Consider the following 11,243-nt stretch of genomic DNA (forward strand, 5'->3'; position numbering starts at 1 on the left):
AGTTGGATAATAATGAAAGTGCGATCAACATTTACGAAGGACAATTAATATGTCATTTCTTGTTAATAGATAATATGAAAAAAAGAAAACTAGATGATTAGATTAATAAACAATACTTTATTGAAATTGAAATGTATAAATAAAAAAAATAAAAAAATGTTTAAAATTAAGTGTACATATTAGTAAATTAAGAAAAATAAAAAATTATAAATAACTTGAAGATAAAATAAAAAGAAAAAATACAAAACACAAAATTGTTTTCAATCTTATAATATTACAAAATTTCATTCTTATGAATCCAGCTGTCTTCGGTTTTGGGGAAGCCCAACCAGCGCACTAGAGCTCTATTGCCTTTCTTTTTTAACACTTTTTCAACCAGATAAGTGTTAGGAAAACTTGTTTTTTTCAGTTCCTCTTTGTAGAAACCACCTTGAATTGGATTCCCATTGAAGTCTTGTAGTAAGTATGTTGTTGGATAAGTATTCTGTACTTTGTTTATTTTAAAAATTTCAGTTGTCCAATTAGGAGTATAGCCTTTTTCAAATACGTGTTTGTACTTGCTGATGCGTACATAATCACCCATTTTCAATTTGCTTCCCGCAAACATTTTAATGTTATTGTAGACGGTTTTCAAAATATGTTTCTCATTTTTAGTATTTACATTAACGGGTGGCATTCGTATAGTTCTATGATGTCTATTGTTGTAAACGGAAATTAGTGATTTGAATATATCAACCCACTTGTATGTACCATTGAAACTAAATTCACGCCACATTAGGTCTTTTAATGATCTATTAAATCGTTCAACAATTGAGGCCTTTAGACTACTAAATGTTGAATAGTGGTTGATTCCATATCGTTTCATTAATATCTTAAATTGGGTGTTAAAGAACTCTTTTCCATCGTCTGTTTGAAGATTTTTGGGGAATCCTCTCCTGATTGAAATATTTTCTCCATGGCCTCAGCAACATCTTTTGCATTTTTAGACTTTATTGCTTCCCCCCATCCAAATTTTGAGAATCTGTCTATCACTGTTAGCATGTAGCGATACCCATTGTTTGAGTGTGCATACTTCCCCATTTCAACCAAGTCAGCTTGCCATAATTCGTTTATCCCTTTTGTTATGACTCTACGTCTAAGAAAATGCTTACGTGAAGAAGCATGTATTTCATTAATTATTCCCCGTCTAGACATATTTATTACTTTCGAATATGAGAGCGTACAATTTTATCAAGAATATCTGATGTAGTTTTCTCAGTCTTGATTATTCGCTGTTCAACTGTAGACAATTTATCGGATAATAATCTCTCATTCCTTTCTTGATGACTTGAAATCATTGATGTTAGAAAATTTCTCAGATCGTCTACAACTTGGTCCACATATTCTTTTATCGCCAAGTCGGCATTCTCAATTGGTAAACGACCATTTTTTAAACGTCTTCCTTGTATATTGTAACTTCCATCATTATCAATGTAGAGTCCTGGTATTTTCTCACGTCGTTTTAAATGAATAGAGATCTGCTTATCATTTACATAACGTCCAAACTTGTCAACAGACATGATGATTATAAGTTCATTTCAATGTTATCAATCAATTATATATGAATTTAGTGTATAATTTGAGCCTCTCTCAATTCTTCAATTATTGATGTAATTTCATTAGTATGATTCGTATTTCCAGCTGTTTGAGAGGCAATTAAGAGTTGTAATCGCTCAACCAACTCATTTGGATCGTCCCAATATACATAATTGGGTTTATTCGTCGCGAGTGACATGAAACCAGTCCAGAAACAATAGATTTTGAGAATTTAGGTGTAGACTCGGCAGTACGTGATTTTGTTAAGAGTGGTTTAATAATTTTTGTATATTTCTTTGCCCTTGTTCCTCTGATCTGTCCATCGGAATTAAAATTTCTCCGGTGCACATTAGTTATCAATAAAATTTCATTATATATTTCTAGATCATTTGAATTATAATTTTGAGGTAGGCGGTGGAATATTAATGAATATAATCCGCTTGTAAGACGCCAGTTTTCCCATCATCAATTCAATTTTTTGTGAGTCACATTAATATGTGAATTCCCCAACATTAATTGTCCACTTGCATTTTTGTATGGACCATATGTCTTATCAAAAGATCTTCCCGTGCCAGTTCACTGATATTCAAAATTTTTGAGTTGTCTTCATGTTGGATTGATTGACTCGTTATCGAAGGCGTTGAATGAATAGCTGTTTCATTTGATAACACGTTCGATGAATGAGAGGGCTCTTGACTCATTAACGGCAATGATGAATGGAGTGAGTCTTGAACCGGTAATGGAAGCGAAGTGTGGGGGGATATTTGCTTCATAAACTTAGATGATGAATAAGGAGAACCTTCTCTCGCTAACGATTTCGAGATATGAGGTAAGCCTTCAAACGATGTGTCTTCTATAGCTGGTTGAGAATAGAATTGATCATCATCATTATCATCATCATCATCATCATCATCTTGAGCATTAACACTATCCATCCCCCAATCCAATGCCTTCTCAATATCATATTTAGGTTTTGAGAATTGACTCTTAGCACTGTGAAATGTGAGTTTCCTTTTCTTGTTAGGTGGTGTGTTTCTCTCTCGGTCGATTGGAGAGTAGTTTTGCATAGTTTTTTTTCCACTCTCAACATTATTGAACTCTGATGGTATCAATGTCTGAAATTTTTTGTTATCATTCACAAGTTCATGTAGTGGTTCAGTTATAGATTTAAATGTTTCCTCCAGACCAATACTGTTCTGACTTTTGAGTTGTTTAAGATCAGAAAATTTTTTTTAGAGCATTTCGGCTTTTAGTTAATTGAGTTAAAACTTTTTGATTCATTTTCTTTCAAATTTATCTCATTCAACTGTTAGTGGGTTAATGATTATTTCAGTCTTGTGGTCTTTAGTGTACTGTGATCTATTTTACGAAACATAACCATATATAACCAATAAACAGATATATTAGCATGTTTTTAATGAGAGAGTTGGTTGTACAGATCAGATACCTGGTTGTACAGATCAGGTACCTGGTTGTACAGATCAGATACCTGGTTGTATCAAACAGCTAGCTGTTCTTCTAAACAGACCTGGTTGTACAGATCAGGTATCCGGTTCTGATAACAGACCTGTTTCTGTTAACAGATCTGTTTCAATTTCCCATTCCCTAATGAAAATTATGAAATTAAATTTTCAATTACATTTATTCACGCAATGTAAAAAGAAGAACAGTGGCTGAAAAGAAAGCTGAAAATTCCCCAATTTCCCATTCCCTAATGAAAATTTCGATTTTATATTTCATTAACATTTAATTGTAATAAGTATCAGAACTAATAAAGCTGGAAAAGTAAGCTGAAAAAGAAGGCTGAAATTCCCCAAATTTACCACTCCCCATTTAAAATAATTTGTTATTTTATTTTGATAATATAATTTATTGTTTTGCATATATTTTATTACATTTTCAAATTGAATAGACATTTTCCATTATCCTGTTTTGTTATGGTATAATTACCAGTATTTAATTCTTTAATGTATACAGGCTTAACATCATCAAACCATTTCGGGAGATAAATTAAATAGTCTTCCAATGTTAATTTTAGTGAATTGGTATTAAATTTACTTGGAACCTTCGACGCTTCATATATCCTGAATTCCGTATTCCTTGGAAGAGCGCGGAAAGGGAGCTTCTCTTTCTTCTTGATTGCATTCAAATATTTCAGTGTTGATTCAATCTCCATGTCGTTGGCGAGGAATTGAATGTCCTCAGCAAGAGGAGTAACAAGAGGAAGATTAACTTCGGTGAAGTTAATCTCCTCTCCGTTGCTAACCTCAAACGATGGATTCATCCTGGTTATTTGGTGTCTGTGTGTGTGTTTCTGTGTCTAGTACTGCTGTTGCTGCTGATACTGCAGTTGTCGTTGTTGTTGATGCTGCTGTTGGTGAGGATGTTGATGATGGTGATGATATTGTTGTTGTTGCTGGTGCTGCTGGTGTTGTTGAGTGATGAGTGGTGATGACTGAATGATATTTTCCTTCGAGAGGCTAGCTGATTTTATACTTCTCACTTTCCCCTTCCACTGTTCTTTTCAAAGTATTTCATTACCTAAGGACGTTTTCCTCTGATTGGTTGACTTTCTAGCTGTTACTAGCTGTAGGACTTCTCAAGTGCTAGAGAAGGACAACCATCCCACTGATAAGTGTCTTCCTACTCTTCAACCGACATACACCACATTAAAAATTCTAAACACAAATGTCCACAGTTTACAGTCCCAAAATTTTGAAAACACTCATAATTGTACTTAATATTTTTTCCTAAATATTTGACTACTTCTAATGGTGGTTGTAAATTCCCAAAACTATCGAAATAATAAGAATCTGATCCTCTCTTGTAATATGCTACCCAATGCGTTCCATTCGATATTGAGTCTGCTAAATTTATTATTCCACACTCGAAATGATGTGGAAATTTGGGTAATTGATCCTTCATATAAACACCTCGAAAATGAGGAATCTTTCTAAAGGCAAACTTCATTATATCAAAGTTTGATAATGCTCTCTTGGGTAGCTTACCTATTAGTTTTTTTGAATGCGTTTTTGAGTTTGATTATTTTTAGCAAATGATATACCATATCCATTTTTGTATGGTTGTAAATACAAGCCAGCTCCCAATGCAACCGTTTCCATTTTTTTTATTATGCCTCTTGTTTTCCTCTAGATGTTGTTTAGCCATCTTTGCATTGTTAATAGATTTTACTATTGCTGCACTACCTGACGCCAAACTACCCACAGCACTCAGAGCTGTTAAAATTGGGACTAGTGGCAAGAACCCACCTATCTTGGGTACATTTATAATACGTGGAATAACAACATTTTTCCTACATCCCATCGAGTTCGATACTGCTTTACGTGCAACTTTTATTGCACTCAAGATATCAAGCGGTTTATTCTTTTTCAATTCCTTTGTAGCCTTTTTGATTATTGTAGCCAATGATGTTTTCACTCTTTTCTTTCTCTCCTGATTTGATCCCATTCCAAATTTTTTCTTCGTCTTCATCATGTTTGTTACAAAGTATGCTGCTGCTCTCTCTCCAATACTACTGTCTAACGCTTTTACACGATTCCAAGCCTTTTCAATTAAAACTGAGTCAGCTTTATGACGTTCACTCAACTCTTTACTGTTTGAATATGCAATATCATGCTCTCTACACGCTTCATCCAAACCATTAATTCCACGATCACCACGTGCTAATCGTTTCTCTAACTTTGTTCCAGGTCCACAGTAATTGTATCCAGGTATATGAGCCTCAAAAGGTAGAGAGTCTATTATATTGTTTACAAGACCACTACCCTGTTTGAATTTTGATTTTGAACTAATTAAATTATAAAAACGTTTGGCCATTTTATAGCAACCTCAATCAACAAACGATTCCCATTGAATGAAGTACTTCTCTCACTAACATGCGTTTTTTAAGACATAAGAAAAGCATACTAGTACGAAACATTGAGGGTGGTGGACATGGAGAGAATAATCAACAACCTCGACATAGTGTTTTGCTACCCAATACAATTAGAGCATTAATTGTTGGACCATCAAATTGTGGAAAAACCAATGTGATGCTTAGTCTTATAGAGAGTCCCAATGGTCTCAAATTTGAAAATATTTATGTATTTTCAAAGAGTTTATACCAACCCAAATATGAATATTTGGAAAAACTTATCAAACCAATTCAAGGAATGGGATATTTTACATTCTCTGGAAACGATGCAGTGTTATCACCGCACGAAGCTAAAAATAATTCCATTATGATATTCGATGATGTGGCATGTGAAAAGCAGGATAATATCCGAAACTATTTTTGTATGGGAAGACATAAGAATATTGATTCATTCTATTTATGTCAAACATACACACACATACCGAAGCATTTAATACGTGACAATGCTAATTTTATTATAATGTTTAAACAAGATGATTTGAACATGCGTCATATATATCGAGATCACGTAAACAGTGACATGGACTATGAATCATTTATGGAAATTTCACGAAAATGCTGGGAGGAGAAATTTGGATTTCTACTAATCTCTAAAGATGATGATATGAAAAATGGCCGATACAGAAAAGGCTTTGATCAATTTATTATACTTTAATAATATTAATATAAAACTAATGATATGATGATTAAACAACAGTCCAAACTCAGACTTCAAAATGTCTACATCACTAACATTTGCATTAAATGGAAACACATCAGTTATAACCGAAAATTTTTTCCCACAAATTGAATTAAATAGAAATTATGAGTGTGCTCTCATTGACTTTCACACATACAATTCTATACCAAACGTAGATAGAGGGAACAATCTATTTCATATTGGAAATAAATGTATAGAAATACCTGTTGGATCGTATGAACTCGAAGAGATTGCAACATATATTATTGATGTCCTAAAGGGGTTTGGTTCTTATGATGAGTTAAAAATAGAAACCAACAATAATACGCTGAAAGTTCAAGTTACCACTAAAAAAGAAACAGTATATTTTAATCGTGAACGAAGTATTGGAAAGCTATTTGGATTTGGTGCACGTATTCTAAAACCGCACAATACTGAAATTTATGCCTCAGATAATCCTGTGAATATTTTAAAAGTAAATACAATTAGATTGGAATGCAACATTATCAGTGGATCATATGTAGGTAATAGACCAAATCATGTGCTTCATGAATTTGGAATCAATGTTCCTCCGGGATATAAAATGAGTATTACACCACGAAACTTGATTTATTTACCTATCAACACTAGAGAAATAAGCACGCTCGAAGTACGGATAACTGATCAGGAGGGGGAATTAATCAATTTTCGAGGGAAACTATATCAATTCGTCTTCATTTACGAGCAACAGAATGATTATTTATAATAAAAGGTCGTTACATCACCTCACAACTCCCATTACTAAATGTAAAGGTGAAGTGAAAACACCATCATCATTATCACCTCGAGCACCATCATATCCACGACCTGCGGTATCATTAAAAAATAAACTGATTTTAAAATCACTTGGATTTAATATTCAGTAAAATTACTACCTTCATTTCAATGAATGAAATTTTTTTTGTGCAAGATAAACCTCACAATGATGAGAGTATCACGAAAAAAGAATATCACACTTATTACCCATATCAGCAGAACTTCAAAACAAATGATGAAGTTCGTATTACAATACAAAACCAAGATTTGTATGTATTGCCGTCTGAAAGTTTCCTCCACTTTGAAGGGACACTTAGTAAAATTACTAACCAAAATTCAGGCACAAGTACAACAAATGATGTTGCCGGCTTGCTTAAAATAATTGCATGGCCTATTTTTTGGATGAAATAAGATATGAATTGAACGGATGCGAACTGGATAGAACACGGTTTACTGGAATCACATCTACTCTGAAAAACTTTCTTTCCATTGGTCGACAGGAGTCTCTATGTTATCGTAATGCCGGGTGGAGTGGAGGAGAGAGTATATCTTCCGGAGGTCATTTCAGCTTCTCAATACCACTAAAAATGCTAATGGGATTCGCTGAAGATCATAAAAAAGTTATATTAAATTGTAAACATGAACTCATTCTCTTGCTAGCTAAAAATATGAATGATATGTTTGAAAAAACGGTCGGAGGTGTTGAACATAAAATTGCTATACAGAACATTAGTTGGAGAGTACCCACATTGTTCCAAGCGATACAACTAAAATTAAAATGTTCAATGTAGTCAAAAGTGGTGCTACACTTCCACTTTCATTCCGCAGCTGGGATTGTTATATAAATCCCTCGTTGGTACAGGGGACTCATCATGTATGGAACGTTAAGCTAGCTGCAAATAGAGAACGTCCACGGTTTGCAGTCATTGCGTTTACATTAAATGGTCATATAATTACAAACAATTTGAGAAATGCAAAAGTGTATTTAAATTCTGAAGTCTATCCATATGAAGATTTAAATGTAAAATTCAATGAAAATCGGTTTGCTGCCTTGTATGATATGTACGTGAAATTCCAAGAGAGTTACTACAACCGTGAGCCTCGTCCGCTTTTAACACCACTAGACTTCAAGTCAAAGGCTCCTATTGTTGTTGTTGATCTTTCATATCAAAACGAGTCGGTCAAATCAGGGCCAATTGATGTTAAAATTTCAACTGAATTGAGAGTACCAAGTGAGTTGAATACAAAGGTATATTGCCTTCTCATTCACGATCGTCTAGTTGAATATACCCCACTGACGGGATTAGTTCAACGTATCGTATAATTTTTTCTCAAAATATTTCTTCATTCACCTTTTGGAAATCATTACGAGTAGACGTCAACGGATCGAAAGAAATTTAAAATGATGTTGATTGAAAACAAGACCAACTCCACAACTCATATTTCGATACAACAACTTATAACTGAAATAAATAATTTTATGAAAATGTTTAACGATAAAATTTTTCCTGATCACATGGAATATTTATCAGAATCATTGAAATATTTTAATAATAGAATATGTGATGGACCATTGGTTTCTAATGTTCATGGTCAACATTTCACATCCTGCTGTTGGGCTCATAACGATGTGGAGGATGGAGTCGATACATGTGCCTGTCATTTCTATACTGTTCGCTCACAAAAATCAAAAAATTATAAAATGTATGTTAGTTTAGAGAATCGATTTTAAACAATGTATTTGGAAATAAAATTATGTTACATACAGAACATGCAAAGAAGAATACTATATCTTTATGGGAAATGGAATTTTTACAGCACTATTCGGTTTTTCTTTCAGATTTTCTATTTTATCTTCAAGTGTCTTGGAAATGGTGTTGTACTCTCGTCTGAATTACATCACATGCGTTACGTGTAAGACGCTTTCGATCGTTTTTTCAGGTAGCGTTGGGTTTCCGAATATATTTCATCACGTTTCGTAACGTTGATTCGTGTTAGACGTTCACGTATTCGATCGTCTTGGATGTGGCGTTGCGTTACGTTTCCGTCCATTCGTTTCGATCTAGTATGATGCGTTGCCCCACGACCTACGTTTTCGATGTGGGTGTTCGCGCGTTCATACGCTACGTTCGTTAAAGAGCGTATCACATTTTCGTAGGACGACTTCGTCTCACGTTTTCGTGTACGAACTACGAATCGACTACGACCCCGACCCCCTCACCGTCTCGTCTCGGGACACACGACCTCGAGAGCGTATCGTAGCACGTGTTCGTTGCACGTTTTCGTCCTCGAACTACGAATCGTTTTCGATTGCGACCCCGACCGCGATCCCTCACCGTCTCGTCTCGATCTCGAGAGCGTGTCGTAGCACGTGTTCGTCATACGTTTTCGCCCTCGATCTACGAATCGTTTTCGATTGCGACACCGACCACGATCCCTCACCGTCTCGTCTCGACCTCGAGAGCGTATCGTAGCACATGTTCGTTGCACGTTTTCGTCCTCGATCTACGAATCGTTTTCGTTTGCGACCCCGAGTGCGAGACCGATTGCGACCCCGACCTCGAGGGCGTGTCGGGACAAGCGATCTCGACTCCGACCCCGAGGGCGTCTCGGGACAAGCGATCTCGACCCCGACCCCGACTCCGAAGGATTTGTCTGACGAAACGCCCCCGACCCCGATCCCGATCCTTTCATCGCCCCGTCTCGGCTCGCGTACGATTCGTCACACAAATCCCACACTTGTCATTTCCACAGCTAACCCTAATTAAATTGCATCTTTATTACCCCACACTTGTCATTTCCACAGCTAACCCTAATTAAATTGCATCTTTATTACCTCACACTTGACATTTTCAATAGGTTACCCTAATTAAATTGCATCTTTATTACCCCCTAAATTGACATTAATGACATGTACTTCCTTGTATAGAAATGTGCTATGTATAGAAACGGGTTAATTCAACTACTATTAATAAACAGTATAAAATGCTATTTAAAAAGTTTTTCATTCAATATTCATATGTTGAAATTTTTTGTCAATGTTGAACTCATATCTCGGTAGAACCTCATATCATATGGCTGCAGTTCAATAAAAAATTCACCAAGTCCAAAAAAATTTTTTCTCAAGTTAAATTCAAAATCTTATCTCATTATATTAATAAACTGTATAACATGCTATTTAAAAAGTTTTTCATTCAATTTTCACATGTTGAAATTTGTTGTCAATGTTGAACTCATATCTCGGTAGAACCTCATATCATATGGCTGCAGTTCAATAAAAAATTCACCAAGTCCAAAAAAAAATTGTTCTCAAGTTAAATTCAAAATCTTATCTCATTATATTAATAAACTGAATAAAATGCTATTTGAAAAGTTTTTTCTTCAATTTTCATGTATTGAAATTTTTTGTCATATTTCGCTCGAACCTCATATAATATGGCTGCAGTTCAATAAAAAATTCACCAAGTCCAAAAAAATGTTTTCTCAAGTTTAACTCGAATTCTTATCTTAGTATATTAATAAACTGTATTAAATGCTATTTAAAAAGTTTTTCATTCAATTTTCACATGTTGAAATTTTTTGTCAATGTTGAACTCATATCTCGGTAGAACCTCATATCATATGGCTGCAGTTCAATAAAAATTCACCAAGTCCAAAAAATTTTTCTCAAGTTAAATTCAAAATCTTATCTCATTATATTAATAAACAGTATAAAATGCTATTTAAAAAGTTTTTCATTCAATTTTCACATGTTGAAATTTTTTGTCAATGTTGAACTCATATCTCGGTAGAACCTCATATCATATGGCTGCAGTTCAATAAAAATTCACCAAGTCAAAAAAATTTTTCTCAAGTTAAATTCAAAATCTTATCTCATTATATTAATAAAGAGTATAAAATGCTATTTAAAAAGTTTTTCATTCAATTTTCATATGTTGAAATTTTTTGTCAATGTTGAACTCATATCTCGGTAGAACCTCATATTATATGGCTGCAGTTCAATAAAAATTCACCAAGTCAAAAAATTTTTCTCAAGTTAAATTCAAAATCTTATCTCATTATATTAATAAACTGTATAACATGCTATTTAAAAAGTTTTTCATTCAATTTTCACATGTTGAAATTTGTTGTCAATGTTGAACTCATATCTCGGTAGAACCTCATATCATATGGCTGCAGTTCAATAAAAATTCACCAAGTCCAAAAAATTTTTCTCAAGTTAAATTCAAAATCTTATCTCATTATATTAATAAACTGTAT

Source organism: Drosophila sulfurigaster, unplaced genomic scaffold, assembly GCF_023558435.1.
Source record: "Drosophila sulfurigaster albostrigata strain 15112-1811.04 unplaced genomic scaffold, ASM2355843v2 contig_104_pilon, whole genome shotgun sequence".
NCBI classification, from domain to species: domain Eukaryota; kingdom Metazoa; phylum Arthropoda; class Insecta; order Diptera; family Drosophilidae; genus Drosophila; species Drosophila sulfurigaster.